Below are 17,274 nucleotides of genomic sequence, written 5' to 3'. Positions count from 1 at the left end.
GTGAGTAGGGCAGTGTTCACTACCCACTGGGCTGGACTGAGAGAGGGTAAAAGACTCAAACCCAGAGCTCTTGGGCATGGCCCAAATCTGTCTTCATCTCTTCATTCCTTCAACAAATATTGGTTGAGGATTATGTGCCAGACACTGTGCTGAGCATGAGGGATACTGTAGTGAGTAAAAATAGACACAGATGGGTGGATGACAATTGGATGGATGGATGATAGATTAATGGTGGATGGATGATATTTGGATGATGGATGGATGATGAATGGATGATGGATGGGCGGTGGATGGGTGATGGATGGATGAGTGAATGAAGGAAGAATGGCAAGTTCCTTGAGGACAGGATCCTTGTCTCTTCTTTCCACCACTGTGTCCCCAATACTGAGGATGGTGCCTGGCACCGAGGAGGAGCTAAAACTTGTCACGTGGTATCTTCTTTGGTGGTGTGGACTCAAGAAACAGGCTACACAGATTTCTAGCTGTGTGACCAAGGGGAAGTTACTTAACCTCAGGGTGCCTCAGTTTCTTTATCTGTAAAATGGGACTGACAATACTTTATAGGTTGTTGTGAGGATTAAATGAGTTAACACATGAAAAGCCCTTAGAACAGAACTGTCTGGTGCAGAGTAAGTACCATGTAAGCATTGGTCATTATTATTTTTCTGGTTTTACTCCTGAATTCCCTTCTGTCTCCTTAGGAAGATGATAAATTCTTTGAAGGCAGGGCTCTGGGTGCCCCACCTGGGAAGCCTCCTAGTAGAAGCGTCTGTTGATGCTGTGGTTCAGAGAGGGGAAGATGTTGAGTCCAAATCAGGGTCAGAGAAGTCCAGGGTGCACACTCCACCGGGGCCAAGGGTAGAGCTGGCCCCTGGCGGAGGGGGGCAGGACAGCAGGATGGTCAGAGCTCTGGGCTGGGAGATAAAAGGTCACATGTCCATTCTGGCCCTGCCATGGCCCTCCCCCCTGGGGCCCAGCCTTCTTTGAGCCTGGGTTTCCTCTGTTAGACATCCAGGGAGATAGTCTGCTGTGAACCAGTTGAGTCTCAGACTGAGGGAACACGAATCAAGCTATCTTCAGCTCCTCATCCTCAATTTTCCTTTCTTTGAACGGATTTTTCCGAATCGGAAAACTTGAGCCTTTGCTAGCCTTGGAACACACACGCACTCTCTCGCGCAGCCGAAATGCTGTGTCAGCATCAGCTAGTGGTTGAGGATGGCACCAGATGCAGGGCTCATTAATGCCGCCGAGCAGGGCCCAGGGTCCCCCCGGGTCAGCTCCCCAGAGCACACAGGCTGAGCTTTCTCTCTGAGGGCCGCCGACAGTCCCACCTTGTCCTAGCCCTGCGATTTATAGGAGCCAGTGGTTGACACAAGTTCCCGCTCGGCGTGGGCTCGTGGGACCGTGGGCTCCACTAGACGCCAAGAGCCACAGAGAGAGCTCCCGCCCGCCTGCCCCTCACTCTGTAAGTGAGTCACTGGGGCTTGGAGTGGGCCACCCTGGGGGTGGCTCCTTGTTGGAATAAGACAGTCACCTTCGAACAGAGCAGGCAAAGATGGCATGCCAAACCCTTAGCTTGGCAAAGCTTCTGCCCAGAGGGCACCAAGGTACCTCCTTCTAGCCAAGGAATTGCAGGCACTCGGGCTGGCATGGCCCTCTGGGAGCCGTGATCCCAGCTCCTCCAGATTGAGAGGGGGAGACAGAGGCTCAGCCCGAGAGGGGAGTCAGTGAGGCCATGACACACAACAAGTCAATGGCAGAGCTAGAACCCTGGAGACCAGGTTCACGGGCATCTCCTGCTGCCCTGCGGTTCTTCTGCTAAAGGAAAGGGAGCAGCTGAGGGCCTCCCTGGCTGCTAAAGCTGACTCCTGGCTGGTCTTCTGGGAGCCAGGTGGGTGCCTGGACCTCTGGTTTTAGGGACAGATTCCTGGGTCTCCCAAGTTTCTAAGGAAGCCAAATTGATGCCCCTTTTGTATGACAGGAAGAGAAAGGGATATGGCATGGAAGAAAGGCCTGGGCTTTGCGGTTGGGCACACCTGGGTCCTAATCTTGGCTCTGTCAGTTACTAGCAGGATAAGCACAGGCAACTTACCTCCTCTGAGCCTCAGCTTCCTCATCTACACAATGTGGTAACTTGTCACCTACACGGTGGGTCATGATGTCAAGTGTCTGGCACATAGTAGGCACTTAATAAATGGTAGCTACAGCAATAGCAATGAGTTCCGCTCCAACTGGCTCAGGCAGCCTCAGTGGAGGGCATAGCTGGGACAGGACCTGGGCTTTTTAGGTGATGGGGCCCTAAGGTGATGTGCAGGCACTGGAGGACTGTCCTTTCAGCACAGGCAGGAGAGCCCTGGGGCTGAAAGCCTGGGGGCCTGCCTGGGTTACCAACCTGCAGGAGAATAAGTGGGCAAATCTCAGCTCTCTCTTGGACTCAGGCTCCCCATCTGTGCAGTGGGTGTTGGAACAGCAAACTAAGGTCACTGCTGAAAACTCCAGGCTGGCCCAGCTGGCAGGGTGAGGACAACACCCACTCTGGGCCTGCTTCCTGCCTAAATGGACATTGTCTGAGGAGGTAGAGACTCAACCCAGGACATCCAAGACAGGAGGCAGGTGAGCGGGCAGGCGGGTAGGAAGGAAGGGACCGGGCTAGGCTGAGCCTGGCAGAGCAGGGCTACTGTCTCAGGTCCCCGGGCTGAGCATCCAAATGGCTGTGAGGGCCCAGTCTTCCTGGGCCAGGCCCAGGCACTTAGGACCAAGGGTTCTTGGCAGCAGTGAGGAGAGGGCCTCAGCCCCTCCCTCTGACGCTTAGCTTCCTGGGCTGCAGCCACCCTGGCTCAGGGCTTGGACCCACTCCCCTGTGTTAGGTCCAAGCAGCCTGCAGGGTCTCCAGGAAGCAGGGGACACGCTGGGAGGCCCTAGGCCTGGTGGGCCAGGCTGCCAGAGGCCTCTCTGCTGCACAGTTAAGGCCACACTGCTGCAGAGTGACCTTCCTACAGCTCCGTGTCTGCCATCTCCTCAGCTCAAAAACCCTCCATAGCTCCCCAGTGCCTGGAACCAGCTTCATATTCTGGGGTCTCTGTGGCTCATGGAAGAACTTCAAAGTGTCCCAGAAGCCTTGACCTGGGTGCCAGACATCGGGCATACACATTTGTCAGGGGAGAGTTCTGGAGTTTCATCAGATTCACATAAAAAGCCACCGCCCCACGGGCTGAAGTCCAGGCTCTTGGTCAGCGTTCAATGCTCTCTCCAAGCTGGCCTCAGGTCTCAACATCTGCCCCTTCTTGTCCCTCCACGCCACTCCCCGCCCTCCCTTCCTCGTCTCCCCTCCTGGAAGTTTTCCCGGCTACTGGCCCTTCTCCCAGGCCCCACAGCATCATCGAGGCCCCCCTCCCTTACAGTCGTTCTCAGAACCGTCCTCTCCTCCACCCATGGCTTTCACGGGGCTTAGACTTTGCCCTTGCCTGCCCGGACCTTTGCAGTAGCCTCTTGTGTGCTTGCCCTGCCCTCCCCTCCTCCAGCCTACCTGCCAGCCCTGCTGTGTCACTCTCCTACCCAGATCCGTTCTCTGTCCCAGATGAGTTGGATGATAGGGCAGAGGGGAAATGGAGAAGGAGGAAGAGGAGCAGGTAGAGGAAGGGGAGGAGGGAGAGGAAGAGGAGGGAGAGGAGGAGAGGCAGAAATGAGAGAGAAACAGGCAGGGAGAGAGAGAGGCCTTGGACAGGAGAGAGACATGCAGAAGAGGCAGAAACAGGGGGAGATACATGGGGAGAGACTGACAAGAAAAGAAAGGGAGGGAAACAGGATATAGAGACACAGGGAACTATATAGTGAGAAACAGAAAGAGACAGAGAGATGCAAAGCAAGGCCAGCAGAGACAGGGATAGAGAAATAACAGAGACTGCAGCCAGAGGGGGCTGGAGCCAGAAGCCAGGCAGAGAGAAAAAGAGATTGAGCCCGGGGGTGCCCTCGGCCGGCGCTAGAGAAATGGCTTTCCAGTGCCTTCCATCCCTGGAGTCCTGCTTCTCCTCCCCTCCTCAGAGCAACTGATGCTCACTGGGGAGCAAAGGAGCAGGGCCTGGTACCCGATCCCGCCGCCTGGTGGCTCCCCGCCCTCCCCACACTTGAGGCTCTGGCCTGGCTCCCTAAGACACATGTAAAAGACTCCCCCATCATCACCCTCCAACCCTCTGTCCCTTAAGAAGTGACCGTGGGCTGGGCTGGGGGCATCACAGAGTTTTAGAATTTAGGGACCTCCAGGTTCAGAAAGTCCAGCTGGCTGCCAGATAAGCTGTGTGATACTGGCCCGGGACCTTAACCTCTCTGGGCCTCTGGGGAAGTCAAAGGGCAGATTCAATGTTGTCTGTGAGGGACACTGAGAGGGCTTGTGTTACACCCTCTCAACCCACCTGCTCCCAACTTGAGGCTGATCTTGTTTCACCGTATCTATGACCACCGCTCTGGAAGGCGGGAGAAGAAAGAGTTGGGGTGAAAGCTCTGGCCATTTCCCTGGGGAGCACGCGGCCCCGGGCTGATCTCACATTCCAGCTTCACCTCTGCGTTGGTCTCCGCCTCAACATCTGAGATGGGAATTAAGTTACCTGTCGCCAGAAGGAGCCTGGTTAACTGTTCTTTGCCCAGGAGGATGGCCTGGTCCTTGCAAAGCCAGGGTCCTGTTGGAAAACTTGGCAGGAGTATGGAAGAACAACAAAAATAATTGTAACAGTAGCTAGCGTCCACTGAGCTCTCACCCGCTATTCTGCTTAGCATCATCCATCCTGGTCTCAGTCACAAGACCATGCGACATGGGTGCTCTGATTCTCCCTGCTGATAGTTAGGGAGATTGAGGCTTGGGGCCAGTAAATGGTGGTGACATTCAACTCCAGACAGCCAGACTTCAGAGCACTCTTATCCCTTTAAAGGGCAAGACAAGAGTGACACCCTTGTTGGTGCCACACCCATCCAGGCAACACTGCTGTGGGCCCAGCCCAGGGCTGGGGACCAGGAGGCAGGATCCAGCAGCCCCACCTTTAAGTGCTCACCACCCAATGAGAGCAAAGACAGTTAGGCAATGGGCAGAGGACTTACCCCTTAATGAGCACCTACTACATGCCAGCCTCTGTGGAACGCAGCTCAAGTACAGGCTCGGCACATTGCCTGGGTTTGGATTCATGATATACGACTTATCAACTGTGTGACCTTTGGCAAGTTACTTAACCTCTCTGTGCCTCAGTTTCCTCATCTGTAAAATGTTTCCTTGAGTTGTTGTGAGGATGAAACATACTGATTCTTAGAGGGGTCTCAGAGCCGTGCCTGGCATGTGCTGAGGGCTTAGGCCTGTTACCCACCATCTTCTTCATCACCATCGTCATCTTCTTTATCAGCACTTTTTGGAGACCATCCTGTTTAATCATCCCAGTAATTCTGTAAGGTTGGCATGATTATCCCCATCTTACAGATGAGGAAACTGAGGCCCAGAAAGGTAAAATGACTTGCAGTAAACTAGTTAAAGGCTGAACTAAGATTTGAACCCAAGACCATAGAAACATGGCCTGTGTTTTTAACCATCTTGTGTATCAGAGAAAAATTCTTCCTTTCTTTTTCTCTTTTCCTCCCTTCCTTCCTTTCTCTCTTTTCCTCCCTTCCTTCCTCCGTCCCTTCCTCCCTCCCTTTCTTTTCTCTCCCTCTCCCTCTCTCTCTGTCTTTCTTTCTTTCCTTTATTCAAGGAATATTTATTGAGCATATTCTACATGCCAAGTCCTGTGCTGGGGCTGGAATTCCTGTGCTGACCCCGGAGACCAGAGAAATGTTTTCTGCTCCATTCTGACTGGCTGGACCTGGGCCTCCTCCCACCTCCCTGGCTGCAGCCGCAAAGAGAAGAAAGCTTTGATTGGGTCCTGAAAGGTGGGCGGGGGACAGGCGTGGGAGGTATCGGTTGGGAGGCAGGCTCCCTGCCTGTGACACACAGCCTCCCTCTGTGTCCCACCGGCTCTGTTTACCTTCATGAGAAAGTGCACTTGTCCAGCCCTGGGTTAATGAGGTAAGACTTCACCTAGTGGATCCTGTGGAAGGATGTCTGGGAGGAAAGGGATGGGCAACAGGGGGCACAGAAAGAGAAGATTCAAGGCCCAGGAAGCAGACACCTTTACCAAGGTCTGCTTGTGCCTGTGGGGGTCCCTGGGGGGCCGGAGTGAGAGAGCCTGGACCAGTCCTCAGTCCTCTGCAAGGTGGGGTGGGGAGCATGTAAGAGGGGTTGCCAAGTCCTCCAACGTGGGCCGTCTCAGCCCCAGTCATCAGCCCTCGGCTCACATATCCCTTCCTTCTAGAACTTTCTCAGACTGGTTCCAGGGCCCTCAGCTGGGTTCCCACAGCCCCTTGAGCCCCTACTGATCGCTTGTCACACAGACCGGAACGGCCCGGTTATTTCCCTGCCCCATTCTCACCTCTGGGCTTTGGTGCTTCCGTTTCCTCTCCTTGGAACTCTCTGCCCCTGTTTAGCTCCCTCACCTCATCCAGGCTCTCTTCAAATGTCACCTCCTCAGAGGGGCCTTCCCTGACCACCCTATCTAAACTAGGCTTGTGGTGATTTTAAAAACATGGCTGCAAATTTTCCGACCCTCTTCCTAGCAAGAGGTGGGGTCTCTGTCCCTTCTCTTTGATTCTGGGTGGGCTTGTGACTGCTTTGACCCATAGTGTACGGTGGAAGTGACACAATGGGACTTCAGAGGCTAGGCTGTGAAAGGCCATGGACCTTCTGCCTTTTTGCTGGAACGCTTGTTCTTAGAGCTTTGAACCACCATGGGAAGTCCAACCGCCTTGAGGCCGCCATGCTGTGAGGAAAGCCAAGCCACATGGAGAGGTCATATGGGGGTGATCTGGTCAGCTGTCCTGGCTGAGCCCACTTTTTAGTTACCTAAAGCCAAGGCACCAGACATGTTATATTAGCTTCTAATTGCTACTGTGTTTTCAAATTACCGCCAACTCAGTGGCTTACGATAATGCAAATTTGTTCTCTTAACACTTCTGGAGGTCAAGTCTCAAATGGATCTCACTGGGCTAAAATCAACCTGCTGGCTGGGCTGCATTCCTTCTGGAGGCTCTGGGGGAAATCCTTGCCTTTCTTCAGCTTCTAGAGGCCGCCTGCATTCCTTGGCTCACGGCCCCTTCTTCCACCTTCAAAGCTAACAGAGTAGCATCTTCTAACCTCTCTATGTCCCCTGCTTCCCTTGTCACATTTCTTTCTCTGACTTTCCTGCCTCCCTCTTTCCCTTATAAAGACTCTCACTATTCCGTTGGCCCTGTCTGAGTAACCAAGGATACTCTCACCCCTTCAAAATCCTGAATTTAATCACATCTTCAGAGCCTTTTTACCACATAAGGTAGCATACTCACTGGCTCCAGGCATTAGGACGTGCACATCTTTGGTTGGGGGCGACAGGCACTCTTGTGCCTACCACACGCATGAATGGAGATGCTTCCAGATGAGTCCAGCCCCCACCTGCTCACGCCCCCCCACGGCCATTTGAGTCTTCCCAGCTGAGGCCCCAGACCTCAAGGAGCTGAGACAAGCCCTCCCCGCTGTGCTCGGCCCAAATTCCTGACCCACAGAATCCGTGAGCATAGAAATGGTTGTTGTGTGAACCACCGAGCTTGCGACTCTCTTTTACACAGCAATGGGTAACTTTAACAAGCCTCATTGGTCTCATCATATTCAAACCACTTAGCCTGCTTTGGTTTTTTTCACAGTACTTATAAAACTAGCTTATACATTCATGGGTTTCCTGATCTATTTTCTGTCTCCCCTAACTGGAACATGAGAGCAGGGGAATTAATACTTGTTGCTATGTCCCCAACACCCAACCATGCCTACCAGATACTTGTTCAACAAATTCATGTTACCCCCATCAGACTGTAAGATCCCTGAGGTTAAAAACCAGTCTGTCTTGACAAACACTGGTTTCCCAGAACCCCAGCTGGGTCCCAACACAGCGGAGGGGCTCAGTACATGTTGAACAAGTGACTCTCTCTTCTCCATCTAACTCCTTCCTCCTCGAGAATTGTGAAGTCGGAGGGAGTTTGGAAGGCACCTCTGAGTTCCTCTTCCCGGGGCTCACAGACTCAATTGCCTGCAAGGGCCAGCTGGGAACGTATGTAAACTGGGCCAGTTGAACTGTAAGGCAGCTGGGAGTGCTGAGGCCTGTGGCCAACTGGAAATTGCCCTACCACCCAAGGCATTTCTTTTAAAGATGGACACATGAACAACCAATCAAAACATGTCTCATCTTGTTATTTCCTCCCCCTCTCTGGTCCTCCATCCACTCCCTGCCCTTCCTTGCCCTGCCCTGTGCCCCAGGAGGCTCACCTCTACATGCTGCACAGCCTCACCTTGGCTCCCTTGTCCCCTAACTTCTGAATGGGTTTGGTTTGTGGGGACACCGCTATCGGAGGGCAGGAGGGGAGAGAGGCTGGGGTATTTGCACCCTCTCTGCCCTGCGCTACTGTAGCTTTGCGATGGCTGCTTTCCTAAGGCTGCACCTCCTGCCCGACTCCCCTAACCCATTCCCTCCCCTTGCCCCTTAGGCTGGGATGGCAAGAGCTTCTCACTGCCCCCGGGTCTTCACCAGCCCCGGCTGATTCCCACAACCCTGCCCAGTCCTCTGTGGATGCCTTGCTTTGAATATCTCCACGGAGAAGTTCCAGTCTAATTTTTTTTTTTTTATCACTGTCACTAACAGTAGTATCACTAGTTATCAGCTAGTCTTTTTGCCTGGAGCGTTGAATGCTGTCTCAGTTGACCCCTTTAGCAATGTGTGCTGCCTCCTGCCAGGATCCTGAGTGTGACAACATCTGTAGACTTCATTTGGCCCTGGATTCTGATCCAATCTCTCAACCGGGCCAGAAGTTTCCCCTCAAGCCCCTGCCAAAGAGTCATTGATTTCTGCTTGCGCTGTCCCTCACCCCCGCCAGGCCTGGCTGATTACCACCCCCCATTTTTATCCGTACGTTGTTTGAAACTCAAGTTCCTTTTCCGGGTGGGGTGGAATCGCCCTCTGGAGCTTTCCCCAAGGCCACCCAGACCACATGGACTGTTGTACAGGACAGCCCTTCAAGTGGCTGTCCCCCCACTGAGATGACTCTGCTTCAGGTCAAACTCCCCTGATACTTCTCCTGGGCCTCAGAGGACCTCCCGTCTCTCCCCTGTCCCCATTCCCACCTATGCCCCAACCAAACATACAACATAGAAATCTGTTGATTTTGTTCCTGGGTGTTGGAGGCCAAGAAGAGGATGAAACATGTCCCCCCTTGGGCTGGATTGGATTTTTTGGTAACAGTAACTGAGTCACATTTCCATTAACAGACAGATTTAAGGAGCTTTGGAGACAATTTTCTCACACACTTGGCTTTCATCAGTGGTGGTCAGTAAGTTCCCCATATCCTGATCTTCTTTACATATTCCCCCAAGATGAAGGGCAAGGCTGCCAGGATTCTATCATTGTCCATGTCGTTCTGCCATGGCCCAGCCAAAGTTGGGGGGAGTACAGCTCTGGACCCTGGTACCCTTTCTGGGTACCCAGGAGTCTCTATCCCTCTCTGGGCCTCTTTTTCTTCTTTTGAAAAATCAGGCATTTAGACTGGGTGGTTTGAAAAAAAGCCAAAGTCTGACATCCTCTGTATCTGGGCCTTCTTTTCCACAGCACTTTATCCCAGTGGTAAGGGCCCCTTCACATGTGCAATGATCTGACTAATGCCATCTCCCTAGTAGGCTGTGGGCTCCACCAGAGTAGATACCTTTGTGCATCACCTGACAATAGTAGGTACTCAGTAAACGTTGGTTAAATGAATGACTGCCTGGTTGAATTTTAAAATACCATCTTCAGTTCAGCGTGTGGGGAGTCCAGCTCAGCTCCACAGATCACCTGGGAACTCCATGGTGGGCCCCAGCCCCAAATGGAACACTGAAGAGCTTCCTTGAAAAATTTTTTTAAAAAAAGGAGTATTCTTTTTTCCTTGCGGCCCACCTGGCTGCCAGGCCCCCTTAAATGCCCCAGGAATATTCCCCCGAGGCTGCCCTGGTGGAACAGCCCAGAACTCTGTAAGGAGCTGCATCGGGTTGCCTTTTTTTCCTGCTGCCTCCTAATATTAACCTGGCGCTGGGTCTCCAGCCCCCACGCAGTGATGGGAGGCCCTGGATGGAGCCAGAAAACAGATCCATCTGGAAATAGAAAAATAATGCCAACACTAGCGGTTTTGTCTGGCCTCCCCAGTGGGGTGTGGAGCAGGCCCATGAAAGGGGCTTTGAGGGCCGGTGGGCGGGTGAGGGCTGTGGAAGGGAGCGCCTGTGTACCCAGCATCAGCTGGCTACCTGTGCCCAGGCCCCCAGGGCAAGGGACAAATCCGCAGGGATCAGGGGCTGTGTCACAGCTGACTCTGGGACCAACCAGGACTCCACAGTGTTCCGGCCCGACCTTGAGTCTGCGTGACCTTGAGTGAATTGCTCGGCCTTTCTAGGCTACCTTGCCCCTGTGTTTCAAGTGGCGGTAATAAGCTCTATGCCTAGGTATTGATCCCATGGCCAGAGCACCCAGCCCAGTGCCTGGAGTAGAGAAAGGGCTGAATAAATAGCTTCAGCGGTGACTGTAATTTCTGACTTCAGACCTTGGGTGAGCCCACTGTGCCTCTGTCTTCCCGTCTGGGCAGTGGGCCGTGGCCCAGGGTCCTGCGGCCCTGGAAGCCAGTGAGGCGAGGTTCAGCGGCCATCTGCCCCAGGACAGAAGGAGGCACCTCCCTCCTGCAGGGAGCCCACCTATGTGCAGAGCGCCTGCGCAGACAACTCAGAAGTGGCCAGAAGCTCCCCACGGTCCGTCGCCAGCTTCCTAGGAGAGCCCGTGAGCATCCCTGGACATTGGCTGGACATTGGCTGCTCTCAGAGACTCAAAGGGCCTGGGATGGGGGCAGAGAGAGCCCCAGGCTGGTCCCCAGCAGCTCCTGCTGCTGGCTTAACCTGTAGGGGGCTGTGAGAGCAGGAACCCCAGCTCTGGGTTTATTTTCCCATGCTTGGTGTGTCCTTAGGTAAGTTATGTCTTTCCTTGTTGATGTTTCCCCTTCACTCAGTCACTCACTCGTTCATTCATTCACTCATTCATTCAGCAAACATGTATGGAGCGTCACCTCTATTCCAGGCTCTGTTCTTGTCAATAGAAATATCAATAAATGACAAAGTATCTATCCTCCTTGGGGGCAGGAGGAGGGGAGGGGAGCACTGGAGGGGAAGCAAGCTGGGGTATGAGGAGGAAGTGACAGGGCAGTTTTGGACAGATTGAGTTTGCAGTATCCATGGGACCTCCAGGGAGTTGGCTGGATGGGCACGAAGCTCACGGGAGCCAATTGTGCTAGAAACAGAGCACTGGAGAGAGGAAGGACCTGCCTGGCCTCAGTCTCCCCACTTACCCACAGCCCTCTGTGCTGGTGATGATGATGATGATGGTGGTGATGACGAGCATTTATTAAGGGCTGACTCAGTGCCAGGCAGGCCCCATATCAAGTGATTTGTGTATTGCCTTTCATTTCATTATCAGAACAGCTCTGAGGGGTGAGTCTGATTATCCCTATTTTCAGAAAGAATTGAAGCTGAGAGGTGAGTGTCTTTCGCAAGGTTCCCTAGAAACAAAGCCTGAGACAGAGAGACCAGATGTGTGGTTTAGTGATAAAACCTGGAAGGGAGGGAGGGCAGCCAGGGGGAGCGGGACAGGGAAGGGAAGGAGTGACGATGTGGGTTCTGCAGTGCGGACGGCACGACGGGCACCGGCGGGCTTTGGTACCAGCATCTCAAGGAGGCCACTGACTCGCGTTACTTGGGCTGGGTGCACAGCAGGCAAAGGGAGCAGCCTGTAGTGACGTCATCTGAGCTCACCAGGCTGCAGCATCTGGGGGCTTCTGAGGGGCTTCTGGGGGTCATCAGGGGTCTGGCTGAGTGGGAAGGGCCCTCTTGGCTAGAGGCTGAGCCTGTGTCTTCCAGCTCCTCTCCTGGCCTGTCCTTGGTGTGTGTGACGGTGTGTGTGCTGTGTGACTGTGTGTGACCATGTGTGTGCACGTGTGTGTTCTCCTCTCTCTCCTTGGCCCATTTCTCCTTCAGTTTCTCTGCCTGTATCTCAGAATCTCTGACCCCTCTCTTGCTCTCTTCCTGTGATGTTTCTTTCCTCCTTTTTTTTTTTGGGCCGTGCCGTGCATCATGCGGGATCTTAGTTCCCTGACCCGTGATTGAACCCGTGCCCCCTGCATTGGGAGCTTGGAGTCTTAATCACTGGGCCACCAGGGAAGTCTCTCTCCTCCATTTAAGACATATATTTCTCCCGGTGCCATCTGTCTTGCTCTTTTTCTGTCCTCTCTCTTCTTGTACATGGCTCTGTCTTCTCTCTCTCCACTTCTCTTTATGTTTCCAGTTTCCTTTCTGTCTGCCTCTCTGAATTCTGTCTCTTTTTGTCTTTTCCTGCCTCCATCTCTGTCTCTCTGCCTCTTTCTCTCCTGTCCCTGCCCATGGCTGGGCCTGATACTGAGGGTCTGAGGACTAGGGGTGCCTGCATCACTTCTCCATTGGGTTTTCTCTTTTCTTTTCTTTGGTTTTTTCTCCTTTCTTCTGTTTCTTTTTCTCTTTTTTCTTCTTTCTTCCTTTTTTTCTTTCTATGAGTTTGGTTTTTAAGATTCCACATAAATGTGAGATCATACAGTATTTGTCTTTCTCTGTCTAACTTATTTCACTTACCATAATGCCTTCAGGGTTTATCCATGTTGTCGCAAATGGCAGGATTTCCTTCTTTTTTATGACTGAATAATATTCCATGGTACATATAGAGATGCAACCACTTCTAACTGGCTTGTTTTCCATCCCATCCCCAGCCGTCCTTGAGCTGTGATTCCAGGCCAGAATCCACGCAGACAGCAGCCTTTGGCCAGCTCTGTTCAAGATGGTGGGAGGGGTTCAATGGAGAACAAAGACAAGGATGATGCTAGACGCCCAGTTGGAGATATGTGGTCATCAGCACCAGGGAATCAGGACCTGGCTCTATAGGAGGGGAAGCCCAATGCTTGTATTTTCAGATCGAGAACCAAGGCCTGGAGGAGGTGGGTGGAGGGCTTTGGGGGATTGGTGGACAGACTTGTTCAAGGTCTCATAGTGAATTTGGCAGGTTCAAGGCCAGAAGTCAGGGCTCTGGGACTCCAAGCCCGGTGCTTTTTGCACAGCTGCCAGAGGCCTCCTCATAACGTGTGGCTGTTCTCTCTCCCTAGCAGCTCTCAAGACCCTTCCCAGGGCTGCAGGCAGGGCCAGGGAAGCATTGAGCCAATCAGGCCTCTCCCAAATACCCCAACCCCTTTCCAAACCCCTCCCTCTCAACATAGCCACTCCGACCGAGCTTTAATTTCCAAGACCTCACCTCCTTGCCTACCCCACAAACCATACCCGTGCCGTGACCCGTTCCTCTGGGGTTCTGCTCTTATCTTTGTTAGCAAGGAGCCAGCCAGCTGCTCCAATAAATCTTCCAAGGTCAAGTGAAAATAAGTGTGTGTGGGACGATGAGCTTGTGAGGTAGTAATTGGTGCTGTGATCTGTGTGCTTCTTCCTTCATCCCCGGTTCAAGCAGCTGGTCAGCCCTCAAGATGCTCTGGTGGCTGGAGTTTTGGGAGAGCCGAACGCTGGGGCTGCTTGATGTAAAGTCTTGTTTGAGCTCAGAGAGGAGATAAGGGTCCCAGAGGGGAAGGGAAGAGGCGAGGAGGAGGAGAAAGTTGGCATTGGTGGGTCCTCGGGTTGGTGGGAAACAGATAAAGCCTCACAGGGGATGCTCCATGGTGTCCCTAGGAAGACTGGATGCAACACATTGGTTTCTTAGCTTCCTATGTCCAGAACCTGCCACCAGGTCACTGGACGTAAAGGGACATCTGGCACAGACAGTGTGCACCTCAGTGGCCACAGATGGGAGCAGAAGGACAGATCTCCCAAAATGTATTACTCTGCATAAGACCCCAGGACCTTTGCATGACCAGAACCAGGATAGGGGGATGTAAAGGAGCCTCAGTAATGACCAACACTGAATTTCCTGCCAGCACGGTGATGCACGGACTCAAAGTTGGAATTCAGTTTATTCAAAGAAAATAGAGGAAGGCCATATTTCTTGTACCCTGTGTTGTGGACTGAGATTTAGCTTTTGTGCATGTTGAATAAATGAGTTAGACAATGAAAGAAGAATGAAGGATCCCTCTCTCCCCTCCAGCTAACACAGTCTATCCAGAGACCTCTGTCTAAAGGAGCATCTCCTACAGATGGGGTTTCCAACAAGGGTAGGCCACGGAAGGACATATTTTGAGGCTGACAGAGTCTCTGAATCACCCAGATATGGATGAAACAAGCTATGACTGGGTCCAGGGACAAGCCCACCTTCTCTGGTTTCTGAGTCACTGGGGAACACACTGCCTGAGGAGACATAGTTACTGCCTCTCTTTCTCTGTGTCCTGTGGGAGGGGATGCTGATGGAGGAGACCAGGGCATTGCCTGCCACAGCAGCATCCTTGCCCACACCTGGTGATGTGGGCTGGGTGGGGCTGGGTGGGATTAAGTAGGGGCCAAGTGGGGAGATGGCTAGGAGAAGGTCAGAAGGCAGGCCAGACTCTGGAAGCCTCGGGGCCAGGAATGCTGCCCATCACAGAAGGAGGAGTGGTCAGGCAGCCACACAGGTTGCCTTTGCACATAATCCCTGCTGGGACTGAATGCCCCCTTCTGTGAGGTCCTTGTCTACGCTGAAGTAGGTCACAGAGTTGAAGGATCACAGAAATCTTAGCCTCAGAAGCATGGAATCATAGAAGCCAAAAGGCAGTGCCAAGTAGGATTCCAGGATTTTAGAGCCTCAGAGCCCTGGCATCAAAAGGCATGAGAAGTCTAACACTTTGGGCATGAAATTTTATGGCTCAAGTGATCTAGGAACCACAGAACCTCGCACTTGGATGACCCTTGGAGGTTCTCATGTCTGATATACTCCCCAGTGCAGCGTTCCCTTCTAGAAAGTTCTAGAAAGTAGCAGTCTTCTTCAGATAGGCAAGGAGGTGACAGCAAGGCAGGACGGGACACAGGAGGTTTCCGTGTGGGATGGTTTTAGGAGTTCTGGGTTGGAATCCCTGACCCAGAATGTCTGTGTCAGTGGCTATCGCAGAGACTGAAATTGCACCATTATCCATTCTTTCTCTGGATCTAGAAAGTCCTTTGGACTCCAAGGATCTGTTTTGCTGTAAACCACTTCTCGGATCAGAACTGCCTCTCGGGACCTCCTCTACATGGGCTCTGATGAGCGAGGCAACTCTAGATCCAGATGGGACCCTCCCCCCAACCCAGCACCACCTCTGGGTCCTCCTTTTCTTTACATTGCCCACCCAGCTCCCGGCAGGAAACCAGCTGGCTGGGAGAGGTGATTCCAACAGTCCTGAGGCTGGCCATGGTGTACAGTGTGGTCCCGCCTCTAATCCCACCACCTCCTGGGGGCAGGCGACATGGGCAGCAGCCTATAATTTGGGGGTGGGAGATGGGACGCCCAGGTCAGCTTTGACCAGGGGGTCCGCAGAGGAAGGGAGTGGTCCAGGGGTTTGGAGAATCAAAGCCTTCCTCTCAGCTCCCTTGGTGACCATGAAGATAAAAATATTTATGGACAATTTTCCTCTCTCTGGGGACGGCCGGGCACAGAACAAGACTGTTTTTTTCCTTGGCTGTGGCTGACCTCTCAGGATGGAGGGAGCTGAGACAAACACAGGTTGTTTATGGGGTCTGCAGCAGCCCCACAGACACATGCTGCATACGGTTTCCCCTTTTCAGCTTCTGGCAAGTTGCCCAGAGGAACAAAGGTGGGTTTCTGTCTTCTGTTAGCTTAGTTCTTGGTGGGGCTGGAGGGATTTTTTTTTTCCCTGAGAGATGGGGTGAATGTGTTATGGTGAATAACATGTTTCCCATAATTTGCCTTTTGAAAACACAAGGAAATTTGCATATGTGGCTGCAACAGCCTGGACAGAGAGCCTTCTGGTCCTCCATTTCCCCACCGTGTCAGACTGCTCGAACTCAATAAACACTTGTTGACTGAATGAATGGGTCATAGAAATGGCAAGCCAGAGCTGGAAGGAAGGCCCCCTGGAGATCCTCTGGGCCAAACTGCTCAGGTTTCAAGCAGGGAAACTGAGGCCCAAAGAGGGGGAAGGGATGGAGGCTGCATACAGTGGTAGATTTCACAGCTTATCATGATGACAATAATAATGATAATAATAATTATTATTATTATTATTGTTATAAATCTTTTCTGGGTGTTGGGTGTTTTCCAATTTACCAAAAGCTTTCCCATTGGCCAGACTCCCAGCAAGACTGTGGAGGAGGCAAGAAAAAGATTAGAATTCCCTGTGTCATGGACCAGAGAAGAGAAGTTCAAAGCTATCAAGCAACTTGCCCACTCATCCAGAAAGGGGTGAGGTGGAGTTCAGGAACAATTTCAGGCTTTTTTTTCCATTTGGGTGTGAAGTCCACCCCAGACTCAGCCTGACATTAAATCCCAGCCCTGCCACATGTGAGCTGTTGAAACAGCTCATGGCACCCATCCAAGCCTCAGTTTCCCCATCTGTAATTTGGGGCTTGCACTCTCGAGAATGGCACCAGAGAATGGATACAAACCCACCTTGGAAATTGTCAAGCAAACGGGGGGTCCCATTGCTAGAATTATGATGTGTCAGTGGCTCCTTCCATCCATCCAAGGGAGACAGCATTCTGATTCCAGCTCTTGAGATAAAAATAGCTTTAAGGGGAGGGGAGCAGCTCCCCAGGATATCTGGGCAGGATAAAAATAACCCTCAAGAACAGCTGGCTCCTTTTCTTCACTTTGGTATTCACCCACAGTCTTCTGATCTCTTATTCGGTTTCCCAAGTCGACCTACCATCCTAGGCAAACAATCCTCCTTGTTCTGGGGCCAGGCAGTGGCAAATATATTCCAGGCTCTGGGAGTAGAGGCTTTGGAAGCGAGAAATATGGGTCCCATCCCACTTCTGTTTACAACTTTCTGTGTGGTTCCAAGCAAGTCATTCTCAGAGTCCCATTCTTCCTCCATACTGTGCTGTCCAATAGAACTTACTCCAAGGATGGAAATATTCTATGTCTGCACTGTCCAATACAGTAGCCACTAGCTGCATATGGCTTTTGAACCCTTGCATTACTGTCAATTTTTCCCTTTAGGTCTGTTAGTATTTGTTTTACCTATTTA

Source organism: Eubalaena glacialis, chromosome 9, assembly GCF_028564815.1.
Source record: "Eubalaena glacialis isolate mEubGla1 chromosome 9, mEubGla1.1.hap2.+ XY, whole genome shotgun sequence".
Lineage (NCBI taxonomy): Eukaryota > Metazoa > Chordata > Mammalia > Artiodactyla > Balaenidae > Eubalaena > Eubalaena glacialis.
This window is presented reverse-complemented; position numbering follows the sequence as displayed.